The 17,838-nt window shown below is 41.2% G+C and overlaps 1 protein-coding gene across 3 annotated transcripts in view; it reads right to left on the bottom strand.

The window, feature by feature from the left end:
- SLC23A2 (solute carrier family 23 member 2) overlaps positions 1–17,838 on the bottom strand; it is a 137,557-nt gene that overhangs the window by 93,872 nt on the left and 25,847 nt on the right. Inside the window, exon 1 of one of the 3 annotated variants that reach the window (XM_040247908.1) lies at positions 8,039–8,402. The exons of the other annotated variants lie outside the window; for them this stretch is intronic. The gene's annotated coding sequence lies outside the window, so the exon portion shown is untranslated. Of the gene's footprint in view, positions 1–8,038; positions 8,403–17,838 lie in introns of those variants that run through there. 3 annotated transcript variants of the gene reach the window in all.

The raw sequence follows: 17,838 nt of genomic DNA, 5'->3' as shown, positions 1-17,838 counted from the left end.
CCAGTTCTTCCCTGCTGCTGCTGCTAAGTCGCTTCAGTCGTGTCCGACTCTGTGCGACCCCGTAGACAGCAGCCCACCAGGCTCCCCCGTCCCTGGGATTCTCCAGGCAAGAACACTGGAGTGGGTTGCCGTTTCCTTCTCCAATGCATGAAAGTGAAAAGTGAAAGTGAAGTCGCTGAGTCATGTCCAACTCTTAGCGAGCCCATGAACTGCAGCCTACCAGGCTCCTTCATCCATGGATTTTCTAGGCGAGAGTACTGGAGTGGGGTCCCATTGCCTTCTCTGTCTTCCCTGCTATTAAGAATCAAATCCAGAAAAGTGATCATTTCTCCTTACCAAGGGGACACAAAGCAAAGTGGTATAGAATACAGTTCTCATGTTTAAAGTTGTAAAGTAATTTTTGTTGTCAGAAGAGCATGGAGAAAAGCCAAGGATTTGTAAATTATACTTAGCAAGTGAAGGAGGGAACTAACCATAAAAGAGGTATATCATGACTCTATGTTAAAAATCACTACCTTAGAGCAAGTAAGAAATCACTACAGACTCAAAAAAATAATAAATCAACCTCAATAAACATAATGCTGACATGGTGGGAAAATAGCAATCTGGGAGATTCTGCTATAAATAAAAAGTAAAATAATCAGATCTTCAACAAATCTTTCAGTTCCCTAAAGACTGAGCCACCAGCTCTGTAGCCATGAGGGTGGGAATGGGAGTGGGTGTGGGTCTCTAGCCATCAGGTGTGTGTGTGAGTGTGTGTGTGTGTGTGCGTGCTCTTTGTGACCATGCTCTTTGTGACCTCATGGACTATAGCCCCCCACCAGCCTCTTCTGTCCTCGGAATTTTCCAGGGAAGAATACTGGAGCAGGCTGCCATTTCCTACTCCAGGGTATCTTCCCAATCCAGAAATCAAACCTGCATCTCTTGCATCTTCAGCGTTGGCAGGCCACCAATAATTATGCACAAATGCAGAATAACAATTTCTTATAATTAAATGTATTTATTTTTAATTGAAGGATAACTGCTCTACAACATTGTGTTGGTTTCTGCCAAACATCAACATGAATCAGCCATAGATATATCTGTGTCCCCTCCCTCCCCATCCCATCCCTCTAGGTTGTTACAGAACCCTGGTTTGAGTTCCCCTAGTCACAGCAAATTCCCATTGGCTATCTATTTTACCTATCATAATGCATAGGTTTCCAAGCAGAATAACAATTTTTCATCTTTGTTTATTTCATGAGCTATTCATCAGCTATTCAGTCAGTGATCATTTCTTTTGCACTGAATTTTTTAATCTGACCATTTTTCCCTTGTCAGTGTCAACTCCTTCAACTATGACTTACCATTTTACCCCTGTAAACATTGCATCTTTATATTCAAAAAGCTTTAGCAGATCTGATTGAAAAGCAACTGTCAGTCCAAGACCAGCGTTCCGTTTGGCCCAAGTCCCTTCAGAACTCTTCGCAACACACTACAACTGCCGAAGGTCCAGGGTCTAGACTCCTGCATCCTGCTACACATACAAATGCCAACTCTTTCACTAGTACCTTTTCAGTCTTGCCACAGAGGTGCCTTCAAATTTCAGGAGCACCAACTGGTTATGATTCATTCAGTTTTCCAGGTCGGGCAGCCTGCAATTCCTGGATGGCCTCTCTACACAATAGCACCAAGCACTTAAACGACAGAGAAAACCCCACCTCAAATAGTAATTTCTCAGACTTGAATCTCCTGCCACAGCACAACATAGGTCTGAGAGGGATCCCTATAGCAGGGAAATTCATGTGTAGCCTCTGAGAATGTCTGAATAAGTCTGGCCTTCAGGTTGTTGGGTGGTGTGTGTGCTGAGTCTCTTCAGTCACGCCCGACTCTTTGTGATCCTATGGACTGTAGCCCACCAGGCTCCCTTGTCCACGGGATTCTCCAGGCAAGAAAACTAGAGTGGGTTGCCATGCCCTCCTCCAGGGGATCTTCCCAACCCAGGATCGAACCCAAGTCTCCCACATCTCCTGAATTGGCAGGCGGGTTCTTTACCACTAGTGCCACCTGGGAAGCCCCCTGTCAGGCGGGTAGGGGGTTCTTAAAACAACACACAACAAATGTTGATGAGGTACACATCTACCCCAAAAAGGTGGCACTGAATAAATGCAACATTGAAACCATAACTGCACAGCAAATCCACTGTTTTATCTAGATACAAAACCTACAGTTCTCCAAAACTACACAGAATAAGAAAAAAAGAATAAAGAGTAAGAATTAGTGGTTCATATCCCTAAAACTCAAGTGGGAATCTTATACAGTATACAGATTTCTTCTATACAAATACTGGCAGAAAAATATTCAAAGCTATTATTATTATCAGAGCTTCCCTAGTAGCTCAGCTGGTAAGGAATCTGCCTGTAACGTGGGAGACCTGGGTTTTTATTATAACATTCCCAAATTAAAGACACAGAAAAGTTTATATCAACAGGCAAATAGATAAGCAAATCATGGTGGGTCCAAACAAAGGTATACTCAGCAGTTAGAAGGAAGCTACTGTTGATGTACCTAATAAGGAGAAATGGAAGATACTACTCTGAGTAGAAGAAGCCAGACACAAGATATGTTGCCTGATTCCCTATAGACAAAACTAATCTTTGGTGGCTGGAAGCAGAGAATGGTGGCCTACAGAGCAAAGGTGGGAAGAAGGGACTCCAAAGGCAGAGGAAGGAACCTGTGGAGTGACAGAAATGTTCCAGATCTTAGTTATGATTCTGGTGGCTCCATTCATTGGCTTCCTGGTGGTTCAGATGGTAAAGAACCCACCTGCAATGCAGGAGACCCAGGTTCGATCCTTGGGTTGGGAAGATACCCAAGAGAAGGGAATGGCTACCCACTCTACTATTCCTGCCTGGAGAATCTCATGAACAGAGGAGTCTGGAGGGCTACAGTCCATGGGATCAGAGAGTCGGACACAACTGAGTGACTAACATTTCCACTTCTTCCATTTATTGTTTGTAAACTATGGCTCAATAAAATTGACTTTAGAAGAAAAGAAACTTAATTAACTCTCATCCCACCAACATTAAAAAATGTCCCTTCCCCTAAATTCTGATTCCATAGACCTGCATTGAAACCTGGGGCTGACATTTTTAACAAGTGCATAAATGTTCTGATGCTAGTGGTCAGATCAACACCTTTGGATTGGGCAACCTGGGGTAGGATCAAGCTATGCTCTCTACGAGCAGAAACATATCTGGACAGGTGTGAGTAAATGACCAAGAAGGAAAACTCTGGAATAAGTAAATTCAAAACCTGAACTTGCCAAGTGGTAATCTGGTCCTTCCAAAGACAAACAAGAACTCTCAGAGCCAGCCAAGTTCAATGATAAAGCACATTTTAAAAGTCAATCTCTGGCTCTCTGCTTAAATCCCATCATTAGGGGATTATAGTTGAACTGTGGCTCTCCATTAAATTCTGTTAAATGCTAACATGTGACCTAAATACTTTTAATTCAAGCCAAAAGAAAGATTACTGGTAAAAATATCCTCAACTTGTACGTGATCAAATTCCCTTTAAATATAATGACTTAAATGGTTGCCTAACATTGAGTCTTGCTTTAGGGTTTAAAATTCAGTTTAAAATTCTGACCCTGGCTATCATTATTCCATTTAAGCAGTAATGAAATGAACCTGTAAGAATTGGTTATTATTTGATCTTGTGATTACAGTTAGGCTCACAGGCTGTAACTAACGGGGGTGGAAATTATTCTACAGTCATTTCCAAAACACTCTTAAGAACTCTTGCTCTTATTTTTCAAACTGCAAGTCACCATCCACTAATGGGCCAAGAAATCAACTTGATCTCAACAAGAATTTGTAGAACAATGAAATTTAACAGAATAAAGAAAATTCAGAGCACACCTCACAAGATAAAGGTAACCCTTCTAAAGGTAAAAACTGCGGGTCAGTCAAAAAGAGTCTAGAAGTCAGTGATGTAAACTAAAGCTCTGCTCAGTGACACAAAAGGCGTATTTCAAGCACTCAGTTTAATACATGTTATTTGCTAAACTTTAACATACTCACAAAAGTAATTTGCCAAAGTGATACAAGATGACAACACTGATAACAAAATATAACGTCACCTTGCCTTAACAATGGAGAGTGTTCAGAATCATGGTTCAGAGTGGCCTTTCTTTAAAATCTGTCAGAGCCCTAAATCAAAACACCTCAGTAACTGCATTCAAGATAGTATCTGTTTACATTGCAATAAGTTGTGTAAGCTTTTGGCACTGTCTTGGTTTGTCAATTTGTTCTCAAGGAGGAAATTTTTAAAATGTCAAATAGAACCTGGTTTTCTGAAGGGGAATCAGGGTTGGCTGCCAGGTTTCATCTCAGAAACCACCTGCTAAGAACCTCAGGAGCCCAAGGACCTACGAGGAGCCTATGATGCAAGCCTACAGGGAACTTGGAAGAGAAAGGCCCTGGGACGAGTGTTGCTCGACTACTTAGTGAGTGATGGTCACCCAGTCATGTCTGACTCCGTGACCCCGTGGACTTCAGCCCACCAGGCTCCTCTGTCCATGCAATTTTCCAGGCAAGAATACTGGAGTGGGTTGCCATGTCCTTCTCCAGGGGCTTGACTACTTAGGAATCACCTAAAAATGGAGTCAGGGTCCTCAACAGAGGGGACACAAAGCCATTGAATAGACATGGCAAATATTCCTGGCACATCTATGGTGTGAGGTGAGTGAGGAAGACCATTCCTAATTCAAAGCAAATATTTTTGGAGCATAAGACGAAATGATAAAATGATAGATGTTAAAAAGTATTCTCTGAATGCAGAAGACCCCTTTGGTTCCTTCTAGAGACATGGCCTGGGAAGTCTTTGGTACAGAATAACCTCTAGTCCCAGACTAAACTCTAAACCCTAAAGAAGCTTAGATCCAGCCCAAGACAGGCTGTTTCGCTGATGTCAGTCTACACACAGCCTGAGTCATGAAAATCGCTGGTCATGCCATCTGGAGAAGACAATGACTCATCAGTTGCTCCATTAGGGGAAAATTGGAGTCAAGTTTACAGTAAGAGGCCAAAGCAACTGATGTTCTGTTAGTCTGATGGCTCTAAAATACAAAGTCACCATTGATCTCTGTTTTTGACTTAATGTAGGTGTCAGATGCTGTGGCTAGTATCATCCAATAGAAATCTTTTCCCCAAACTTTATTTAAAATTATAAGACCTTAAGATCCATCATCCTTACTGTGCCTCTCCTGCCCCAAATACTACCCACTCGAACCATGCTGACATGCAGAGTTCCCAGGTCTTAGCTCAAAAAGCCTCCTCCTATAGGAAGTATTTCTGGGTTAGTTGTCCCTCCACATTCCTGTTTCCATAGTACATAGTTTCTTGGTCCAGCTCCCCAACCAGGCAGGGACTGGGCAGGGACACGGTGTTCATCACATAAAAGGGATTCAAATATATGGAGAAAACCTGAGCATTTTTCCAAGCACCAGTTAGCCATAAAATCAAAACAAAACCTATTCCCTGCTCTCCAGGTTTGTTCAAGGAAAACATATGGCTGGGATAAGAGAGAAGGTGAGGGAGAGGTAATAGAGGAGAAAGTATAGCCTGTGGGCCAGGATTAAAATATAAACAGATATTTGAGAAAACTCAAGCAGAATCAAGATGCATTTTATTGCATTTACTTCTGTGTGATTTAACATGTCACTTTTTGTACAAATGATTTTTATTGAAACACTATTTTTAATGTATTAATATTATTTTTAATGTACAGGGGCACTGAAAAGTTAATTTTACATGCAATTTTAATGACAAAATGTGCAAAACTGCATAATTTCACTTAACTTTATTCAAATTCTAGGAGGGGTTGTTATTATCCCCTCAGTTTAGAAAACTGAGGCACAGAGACGTTGACATACCCTTGGACAAAAGCCAAGGGGAAGTGGCAGACACACAGATCACTGAAACTGCTCCTATTCCCCCACGGCTCGAAAGATGAAATGCCAGTAAAGGCCTGAGATGTTAGGTCTGATGGTCATTTTCGTGGAAGCTGAGCAAAGTCCCAGTTATCATCAGGGAATAAAAAGACATTTCTACACCTCCAAGTAACCTGTTATTTGATGTCCCCCTCCTCCCCCACCACCTTTCCAGTACAACAGCAACCCTGAGTGCTCAAGTAATCTCCAGGGGATGGCCCTGCCCTGCTAACTCTGTGCCCCCTCAGCTCCTGCTTCATCCTCCCTTTCCAGGACAGCTGATGACTCATTTGTCACCTCCAGCTACTGTTGCCACTGCTGCCCCCACTGCAGAAGAGAAGGCACTGTTCACGTGCTAGGAACAACATCCTGATGCTTTAAGCTCAAACTGACTTACCAGCTCTCTCCTTGAATTACTCTTCAGACTAATCCATCCCTCTTTGGAATGCTCTCGCCTTTCTTCTGCCCCAACTGCCAAAACAAAATTTCTTTCTTGCACCTGCAGAGAGGTCAAGCTCCACCTTTCCCTAATTTCCTGATCATTCATTATATCTGCTCTGTTTTGCTGGACTTTGGCCCACTTACTTCTCTCAACTACCTGCTCTCTTCCTATAATCTGGAAGAGATCCCATTTGCGAATCTCTTCTACAATAATTTTTTTCTCCTCACTCACCCCTGCTGCCCCCTATTCCAGTTTACTGAGAGTTCTGTCTCCTCCTCACAGACTCTCCCAAGATGAGAAAAGGGGCGCTCTGCAATTTCACCTATCTTGATGGACTACCTGATGGCTGAATAGTGGAATGTGCTTAGTCCCTCAGTTGTGTCCGACTCTTTGCGACGCCATGGACTGTATAGCCTGCCAGGCTACTCTGTCCATGGGGATTCTCCAGGCAAGAATATTGGAGTGGGTTGTCATGCCCTCCTCCAGAGGATCTTCTCAACCCAGGTCTCCCGCACTCCCGCCAGATCCTTTATCATCTGAGCTACCAGGGAAGCTACACCAGGGTTTAACTACACTGCTGTGCAATACCTGGGGCTGGGACACTAATTTTTCTCCAGACTCACACCAAGTACACAGCAAGTGAAACAGCCTTCCCTTAACTTTCATTAAATGGGAGCCTTTTTCCTGACCTTTAATAAACATCCCATACCTTTCTTTTTTTTTCCTTCAGAGGGGCATGTTCCTCCTAACCTATTTAAAAAAGAAGAAAAAGAAAGAAAAGAAAACCACATCCAGTTGATACAGAGACTGCAATTACTTAGAATCCTATGGCACAGATATATGGCTTTTGTTGGCGTCTTAACCTGACATTTTTACAGCCCCACAACCTTAAAAGAATTAAAAAATGGATGTATTCAGCTATAAAAGAGGCTCTAGCTCTCCTTGAGGTTTGTTTAATCCATGTTCCTCGCTGTCTGTGAACTTACTTTTCCTCAAACCCCTAAAATTCTGTATAAAAGAGCAGACAAGGCCTTCAAAGTCCCCGGACTGGACCTCACTCAGAGAATAGGGTAAATGAACACCTGAAAAACACTCAATCTAACTTTTTTGGGGCCAAGATACTTGGCACGCAAGAACTTACTTTCCTGACAGATCTAAGAATGGAATCTATGCCCCCTGCATTGGGAACTCAAGAATCTCAGCCACTGGACCACCAGGGAATTCCCTGAATTTAACATTTTAATTGCTGCAGATCAGATTTTTTATTGGCACTCTCACGTATTTAATGAAGAGCACTGTCTTCTAAGAGTTGCATAAATGTTAATGTTATTAATATTCAAATAATGTCTGACAGCACCAAAAAAGACTTTGGAGATTTTCTAGTAACCCAGCTGGGGAAACTCAAGCTATAGGTGCCTTACCTACCTATAGAGCCATGTATTAGCCAAAAAAAAAAAAATCCCCTCCCGCCCCAAACCAGCACACAGTCATAGACGGGCACACACAGTCACAGATGCATATGCATGGAACCAGACACCCACGAACTCAGATGCACAGACAGATACATAGACGCAGACACTAATTCCCCAAAGTACAGCTTATGTACCAAGAAATGGTCTTACCTGAAGAAAGAAATCTTACTGTAGTATCTCCCAAAAATACTTTGTATTCACTGCCCCCACCCAACAATTCTGTGCTGGGCTCTTCTCAAGGATGGGATCATTCGGATGCTCAGCATGAGACGCTTCAGGTGCTGAAGGAACTTCGGTTTTTATAACCCACAGAGGCTCACCAAAATTGTATAACCACCCCACCTAGTCAGAAATGCTATCTACTTTGTATTACACAACAGCCACCACCTGGTTACAAACTGTTACTGCATGCCTCCAGTATGGTCTGTTTACCATCAATCTGTAGCAGGTTTCTATGTGGCAGGCTGGATACCATTGTGAAAACCAAGCAACTGCTGGGATTACATTTCTCAAACTTACACAAATAAGGAAAATTAAAACCTATCTTTCCAATCCCTTCCATTCAGATGAACAAGTCCACCCACACTGCTTTATGCTCAGTGAAAAGGGAGATTAATTTTACTCCTTTTTTTGGAGGGGTCATTTTTCATTTCCCCAATCAGGGGCCCACAGACAACTGTTTTCAAAACTCAAAGACTTTCAGAGATTAAAAATATATCTGAAGGTAGGATTTCTTCATTAAATGACAGGCAGAGCCAACAATAACTGTTACATTGAAAGCTAACCCCTGGGGCCCAGCTGGATGTGGCACCTGTTATATGCACTCCCAGCTGCTGAGGCCCCACCAGACAGTGGAAGTGCCCATGAAGACACAGAAAAGGGCAGATATACACTGAAAGGGAAGAAGCTGCACCTGCAATCAGACTTTGTCCTTTCCAGTCCTGACCTACCAAAGGACTGCCAAAATCTGGGCAATGGGCACCTCATCTCTGCTGTGAGAGGACAAATACTAGCCTTCATCTTGCCACCACCACTGCACTTCCCAAATTCAAACAGAAAACCAAGAAACTCAGATGAGAAACAGCCAGACAGAAGATGCATCTTGGAAGATGAGATCCCTGAGATAAAAGCAGAAGAAGGAGCAGGACAACTTCTGGAGTGAAAAGCAGCATTAAGTGTTACTTATTCATGAGTAATCTTAAGGAAATCAGCAATGAACATAAGAGGAAGATGCCACTGGACTAGGGGAGAAGCTATAGCAGAAGTCAAGTACTTCAAGTACTTCCAGCTATAGCTGGAAGCCAAGTACTTCAACTGTCCAGGGGCAAGAGATCACAACTACAAGTGCCCAAAACACAGGTGACATGTGACACATTCAACCCACCAGGCAACATGCCCAGGTAGTCCCTTGCTCCAAGGTGAGCTAACCCAGGGTCTAGCCTATGGAAAAAATACTCAAGTCTTCGTATCCTGAATACAAGAACTATAATCAGGATGTTCTGTGAAGACAAGCTTTAGAAAGGTTCCAATGCAGGAACCAAAAGAAAATTTCAATTTGGAAAAAAGGAACAAAGAAAAAAAAAAAAGACAGTTAAATATAAACATAAGAAACAGGATCAAACAATTACATGAAGAAAATGGTCTAAGACCAAGAAACAACAAGCTGGGGTGGGGAAGAATTATGAGGAAACAAAAAGCACAGAATTAGTTTAGAAGCAATAAAGAGAAGTGAAACTGCATAAAACAGCAGAAAAATGAAAGGTAAAGGACAAGCCTGAGAAACTCCTAGATGTGGAAAAAGCCAGAAAGGCAATAACAGTTCAGAGATGAGTACCATGGAGGGGGAAAAAGCAAAGAGCAAAGTCAAGACATGAATAATCCAGTGCTTCTTAAATGGACTTAAAAACAAAAAACAAAGAAGCCAGTCATGCTGTAGGATTCCATTTATATGAAATGTCCAGAACAGACAAATCTATAGAAACAGGAAGATTAGTGGTTGCCTGGGGCTGGGGTAGAAATAGGGGACAGGATGAGAGTGATTTAATGGGTTTGGGATTTATTTATAGGATGAAGAAAATTTCTAAAACTCGATTGTCCTGATGGTTGCCCAAGGCTGATTCACCAGAAGCCACTGAATGTACATTTTAAATGGGAGAACTTTACAGTTTCTGATTTATACCTCAATAAAAAAATTTTTTCTAAAGAACAATGAAGAGGACTTCCCTGGCAGTCCAGTGATTAAGAATCTGCCTTCTAATACATGAGATGCAAGTTTGATCCCTGGTCAGGGAACTAAAATCCCACAGGCCATGGGGCAACTAAACCTTGGCATCACAACGAAAAGATCCTGCATGCTGCCCCCAGGCTCCAGAGCCCTTATGTCACAACTAGAGAAGCCCCAAATGCTGCAACAAAGACCCACATGCCACAACAAAGTTCCCTAGTGCTGCAACTAAGATCTGACGCAGCCAAATAAACAATGAAACAAAGATACAAAAGATACAGGAAAAAAATCACAACTGATTCTGAGATTAAGAAAAATCTGAGTACAGAGATGGGCACACCAAGCTTCCCAGGTGGCTCAGTGGTAAAGAAACTGCCTGCCAATGCCGGACGAAAGAGATGTGTGTTCAATCCCCGGGTCGGGAAGATCCCCTGGAATAAGAAATGGCAACCCACTCCAGTATTCTTGACTGGAAAATTCCATGGACTGAGGAGCCTGACGAGTCACAGAGTCAGACATGACTGAGTACATACATACACGGGCACACTAGAGTCACTAAGAAGTCAAGAGAAGAAATTGAACTTCAGCATATCCTGGCAAAATCATTTAGCTATGGGATGAAACAGACACACTCGGAGATGGAGAAAATGTTTGGTTTACTTAAATGGTAGCAATAATTAAGATTAGCCCCAGGATTTTCCAAGGCAGTAATAAACACCAGAAGTTGAAAGAAAATACAGATCTGTAAAAGAGCTGGAGAAAAAGGTTTCCCAAAGAATTTTATAATCAAACAAGTTGCCCTTTGTGTGTTAAAGCCAAAAACTTCAGAAATGCGTGAAATAGAAAATCAAAGCCTGGGGCTATATTCTAGCCAGATAAGAAGCAAAATTCAGAGAGGTCACTAGTAAACAAGACTACTAACAATGTATGGCAGCCAAAACCATCAAAATTAGAACATAAACCCAGTACATCAAATTATTCTCTAAGCATATACTAAAAGTGAAAGGATTAGTCATTCAGTCACGTCTGACTCTGCAACGCTATGGACCACAGGTCTCCAGAATCCTCTGTCCATGGAATTCTCCAGGCAAGAATACTGGAGTGGGTAGCCCTTCCCTTCTCCAGGGGATCTTTCAACCTAGAGATTGAACCCAGGTCTCCGGCACTGCAAGCAGATTCTTTACCATCTGAGCCACTACATGAGTTAAAAATGTAATTAAAAACAAAGCAGAGTGAACAAGAGTACGTTATTAAAGACTAAACACAGAAAAATGATGAAGCCTTCCAAACAGACAGGAATGGGAAAAATATCATTAGATTTCAGCTATGACAACTGAAGAAAGTTGTTTTCCTTTTTTTTTTTAATTTAAAAGAAACCATTATTAGAATTTGAAGACTAAAACTACAGACTAAAACTAAACCTGTAAATCAAATTCATTTCATTAAAAATATTCCCTGTTTTGTCAAAAAATAAACGCCTATGATAGACCTTAAAAATGAAACAAGGGGAATTCCCTAGCGATCCCATGGTTAAAAAATGAAACAAAAATAGACCCTGTGCTCTTTTTTTAAAAGTTCAGGATTTATAAGAGATCAAACTGAAGGGACTTCAAAGAAATTGTGCATATGCTACCAAGACCCCAGTCCTAGTGCATCAATTTGGAAATCAGTGGCGTGGCTGCCCTGTCACACTCTAGGTCCCTTAATTAATGGCTCTGAGGGCAAAGGCTACAAGAGGTGGTAGAGGGACTTTCTTGGACGTTCAGTGGGTATAACTCCAAGCTTCCACAGGACACTTGGGTTCAAACCCTGGTTTACTTAAACAGTAGCAATAATTGAGATTAGCCCCTGGATCTTCTGATAAATGTCAGAAGTTGAAAGAAAACAGAGATCTGTAAAAAGCTGGAGAAAAGAGTTTCCCAAAGAATTTTATAATCATGTGGGAACTAAGAACATGTGGTCCTGGAGAAGTCTCTTGAGAGTCTCTTGGAAAGGAAGGAGATCAAACCAGTTGATCTTAAAAGGAAATCAACCCTGAATACTCTTTGGAAGGACTGATGCTGAAGCTGAAGCTCCAAAACTTTGGCCATCTGAAGCAAACAGTTGACTCACTGGAAAAGACCCTGATGCTGGGAAAGGTCGAAGGCAGGAGAAGAGGGCAACAGAGGATGAGATGGTTGGAGGGCATCACCAATTCAATGGACATGAACTTGGGCAAACTCTGGGAGATGGTGAGGGACAGGGAAGCCTGGTGTGCTGTAGTCCATGTGGTCCAAAGAGTCAGACACCGACTTGGCAACTGAACAACAACAATAATTGTTATTTTTAAACGTCAGACACAATGGAATTCATGCCAGAAAGTATTAAAAGGGAGAAAAAGGATCATTTTACATTGCTAAATTGTAAAATTAACAATAGAAGTATGTTAATTTTTATGTTCTGAACATTATTTCACTGAAATAAGGTCCATAATGTTTATCAATACAGAAGAATGACTAACATTTTATAAACATACCTATTGGTCTCGAAGAAGATAGGAGGCAAGAGGGTAGAGGGGAAATGAGCACAGACTTGATCTCCATGTTAATTCTATTGTCCATCAATTAGAGAATCTGACCAATATAATGAATAAGGCTAATATAGTAAGTATTAAACTTTGCACACCACAGGAAGTAGAACTTTATTTTCAAGGCTAAGAAGTATTAGTGAAAACTGACCACCATGACAAATGAAAATTTCAACCTCCACAAAAAGAACGCTTCTCATTGTTTGATCATAATGTTAAAAACAGATTTAAAAGAATTATCAACCAAGAAAATTTAACAACTTCAAAATTTTCTGCCTTTCTCCCAAATATGTTAGTTCAAAGGTGAAACTAAGACTGTTAAAAAATATCCTTACAATTAAAAAAAGAATAAGCAACAAAATACTCTAAAGAAAGTTAAAAATAAAGAGAGGAAGAGAAAATAGATAGGAAATAAGCAGCAGAGTTGGTAAGTTTGATAAATACATCCAAGAGGGCTCTTAAGCAAGCCTGTTGGCACTTCCCAGGTGGCGCAGCGATAAAGGGTCTGCCTGCCAATGCAGGAGACACAAGAGGCACAAGTTTGATCCCTGAATCTGGAAGACTTCCTGGAGTAAGAAATGGCAACCCACTCCAATATTCTTGCCTGGAAAACTCCATGGAAAGAGAGCCCTGGTGGGCTCAGCCCACGGGATCGCAGAGTCGGACATGGCTGAGCATGCAAGCACAAGGCCAAGGCAGACAGAGACCCTCCATTCAAAAACACACTGGGCTCAGATGCATATGCTACAGAGACCCCAGTCCTAGTGCATCACCCCTCTGCAACTTGGAAACCCAAGGCATTTCCCAGGCAAATGCCTTCCAGTATAAGGAAGTTTCTTTCTATGCTACTCTGTGCCAAAGCACTGGTAAAGGATGACAAGCCTGTCAATCATTTTAGAATCTAAGCATAACCCTGACTCCACATTTGACAAAGCACAAGAGAAGGAAAAAAGCTAGTATTACATTTCGTATCAACAGGCAAAAGGGAGAAAACCATTAAGATCCAAAAAGAAAATCAGAAACCAAAAAGGTATTTAATAAAGCTCAAAATCAATTTTCAAATGAAATCTGTCATGCATTCCAATATAGAAGAAAAATGTTTTCTTCTTGATTTTGATTCCTCAAAAAGAATCCTTATCTCATGCCAAAACCAACGAGATACTTTCTCTGAAAAATCCAGCAAGGTCATATTAAAGCCAAAAACAGAAGGGAGTGTGATGTCTCCATTAGAAAAGACCGTTCTGGAAGTTCTAATTCAGTACGAAAGGATTTTAAAGTTCAAACAGCGGAAAAGAAGGGGACTTCCAAGTTAAGTCCACTAGTTAAGACTTCACCTGCCAATGCAGAGGGTGCTGGTTCAATCCCTGGCTGGGAAGCTAAGATTCCACGTGCCTCACTGGCAAAAACAAAACAAAACCAAACCCCAAACATAAAACAGAAGCAATGTTGCAACAAATTCAACAGAGATTTTTAAAATGGTCCACATCAAAAAAATCTTTAAAAATAAAAATAAAAAAAGGAAGACAAAAGAATTATTCACAGATCTGTCTACAGAGAAAATGAGTTACGGGGTGAGGGGGAGCACTGGAACCTGATGCTTCAAAAAAGCAGCCATTTACAAACGAACAAAGGGAAACCCCACCCCATGGACTGGCATTACCTCAAAGGATAACGCTCTCTTAAAGTACTGCATACATACACATGCAAGCAGGCTAAGAAAGCAAAAGATGACACCAAGCTCTTTACAGTGGTTATCTTTGTAAAGTGTGATTGTAATTGTTTTTACTTTGTGGAGAAAGTTTTAATTTAAGCTTTAGTTTTGTCCCTCACAATGTATTAGAAGGCAAAATTAGTAGTAGCTCAATACTTAGCACCTATATATGGTTAGTAAATCTAGGACCAAAATTAGGCAAAACAACCAAAAGGCTTTAAACATGGCCAAATACTGGAAGGAAAAAAAAAAGTTTAATTCTTCAGAAATAATCGTGTATTTGAAAATATCTAATTTGATTAAAGTAATCGCTGATTTATATTTTTTCTTTAAGGACAAATGTAAATTCTTTTTTTAAACCTTACACATTTGGTAATTATCTATTTTTGCCTTTCCAGATAAATGTTACATATTGACATTTCGGCGTCCCTGTTTTTGTAAAACACTAAAACAACAAAGAAGGTTTACAATTATCAAGTGGACAAAACTACTCTGATCCTGGGAATAAGATTAACTGAGGCAGAGGGGGCAGTAAGTACGAAGTGTTTGTACTCAGTTGTGCTCAGACTCTTTGCAACCCTTTGGACTGCAGCCCTCCAGGCTCCTCTGTCCGTGAGGTTTTTCAGGCAAGGATACTGAAGTGGGTTGCCATTTCCGAGAATTCTCCAGGGCATCTTCCCAACCCAGGGATCAAACCGGTGCCGCCTGCAGCTCCTGCACCGCAGGCAGATTCTCTACCCTAAGCCATCAGGGGAGAGGGGGAGAGAATTCCGTAAACAGTGAAAGGAAACATATTAACAGCACCCTCTAGCGTTACAAGGCCTTCCCTGGTGGCTGAGATGGTAAAAAGTCTGCCTGCAGCGCAGGAGGCGGGGGTTTGATCCCTGTGTCAGAAGATCCCCTGGACAAGGAAATGGCTATCCACTCCAGGATTCGTGCCTGGAGAATCCCATGGACAGAGGAGCCTGGCAGGCTACAGTCTATGGCGTTGCAGAGTCGGACACAACTAAAAAATATGAAAATTATTTTATTAATATTCTGGAAAATTTCACATGAAAAGTAGACAAAACCAAACTACATTTTAACTTCATATCCAATTTATTTCTGGCTATGTATTGTTTTGATTCACATGGCAACTTCTCTACTTCATTAGAAGTGTCAAGAGACTACCAGGTGTGTGAGTCTGCTGCCATTCAATTAATAATTAAACTAATAAAAAGCCTTGATTTTAAGTTGAACACACAACCAACTAAATTCAGGCAACACTTCCTAGCCTCCCTTGCAGCTAGAGGTGGCCATGTGATTATGTCTGACCAATGGGATGGGAGTTGAAATAAACATGTGCTCCTTTCCCTTTTCCCACTGACTGAAGCAAACATCCTGAGCCATGTGAATGAATCAATACTCTAGAAATGGTGAAACTATAAGAAAAAAAGGAGTCAGATTATGTGAAAAGCTATTTCATATCTATGTATATTCAAACAGCCAAAACTATACCTCATCTCCAAAAAATAACAAAACACACGTAAAAGAAAATCTGATAAGACAGCATATTTAGAATAAGCCCAGCTACTAAATTTTCAATAGGAAATAAGCCAGTACATATTTCAAACCTGACTGGATGCTACTCTCCAGAGATGGATCACAATAGAGAATACACATTTGCATGAGATGAATAAATTCACTGTTTCCCTTGACTACCAAAGGCTTCACTGGCAGACACTTAAACGCTGGCCTTTCATACATAATCTCAGAGCACAACTCAGAAGAATTCAGCAATAAAGGTAAAAATAAACTTTTTCCACTCTGAAAGTAAATCCAGAGTGAAGACTGCATCCTTCAAACTGCAGATTCACATTACGGTATGTTGTTGTCAGAACCTTGGCATGGAATACAAGGGGTGGGAAGACAGAACTCACTGAGCATCCAGAAGCCCATGCTATAGCACACGCACAATTGTGCAGACCATGAATGATGGTGTAAGTGCAGGAAAACCATTTTCCAGTGGGCCTCAGAGGTCTTCCTCTGTAGAATAAGGATGTTGGTCTAAATCTGTGGTTTCTGCACTTTTTCTGTTAGTAATGAAATAAGCATCCTCAAATTCAAAGCTAGGAGGGGGAGTGGTTTACATAAGTAGGTAGATGATGTTATTAAAATGAGGACTTGATACTCTTTACTGTAAAGTTTTAGTTCACACTTTCCAGAATACCAAAAAAAATGCCCACCAGTATATCAAAGATTGCATAACCATACGAACTTTGCTGAGAGCAGCAAGAAAAGTACATTTACAAGCTTTCTAGCAGCAGCAGCCTGCAAATGTTATGCTGCACTACACCATCATTATTTAGTTACCCTAACACAATGTTGATTTTGAATTAAAGGGGGACTTCCTTGGTGGTACAGTGATTAACACTCTGCCTTCCAATGTGGAGGCATGGGTTCAATCCCTGGTCAGGGAATTGAGATCCCACATGCCTGCTCAGTACGGGCAAGTAAATAAGTAGAACAAAGAACCATTAAAAATTTTTATTTTAAAAAATGGGGGGGGAGGCAGTGGGGAGAACATGCAAGACCAACGAAAGCAAAAATATCAACTACTTTAATTAATCTAAAAATACAATCCATTTTTAAATTTAATTCTTTGGGTTAAAAAAACATGACATTCCTATTACAATGGCTAAAACAAAAAGAAACTGCTAACACCAAATGCTAATAAGGACACAGAGTAACTGGAACTCTCATACAGTTCTGATGGGTTTGTTAAAATGGCACAATCTCTAAAACCCAGCAATACACTCCTGGGTATCTTATTAGCAATACACTCCAGAGAAATGACAACTTATGCTCAAACAAAGTCTGTAACATAAATGTTTATAGTGGTTTATAATAGCCCAAACCTGGAAACAACATTCACCTTTGACTAGTGAATGAATAAACAAACCATGGCACATGCCAATTAAAATGTGATATCATTTCACACCTATCAGGTAATGCAGGAATAAAAGAGTTTAATAATAACAAGTGTTAGTGATGCTGCTGATAAACAGGAATTTTCCCACCATTGCCAGAAATGTAAATTAGTTGAAATACTTGGGAGAATAATTTGGTTACATCTAGCAGGTTGAACTGGAAAAGGCAATGGCACCCCACTCCAGTACTCTAGCCTGGAAAATCCCATGGACGGAGGAGCCTGGTGGGCTGCAGTCCAGGGGTTGCTAAGACTCAGACATGACTGAGCAACTTCACTTTCACTCACTGGAGAAGGAAATGGCAACCCACTCCAGCGTTCTTGCCTGGAGAATCCCAGGGACGGAGGAGCCTGGTGGGCTGCCATCTATGGGGTCGCACAGAGTCGGACACGACTGAAGAGACTTAGCAGCAGCAGCAGCAGGTTGAACAGAGAAGGCAATGGCACCCCACTCCAGTACTCTTGCCTGGAAAAACCCATG

The sequence above is a fragment of the Oryx dammah genome, unplaced genomic scaffold (assembly GCF_014754425.2).
Source record: "Oryx dammah isolate SB20612 unplaced genomic scaffold, SCBI_Odam_1.1 HiC_scaffold_10, whole genome shotgun sequence".
In the NCBI taxonomy this organism is placed as follows: Eukaryota; Metazoa; Chordata; class Mammalia; order Artiodactyla; family Bovidae; genus Oryx; species Oryx dammah.
The sequence above is the reverse complement of the archived record's forward strand: the minus strand, read 5'-3'. Positions and strand labels throughout refer to the sequence as shown.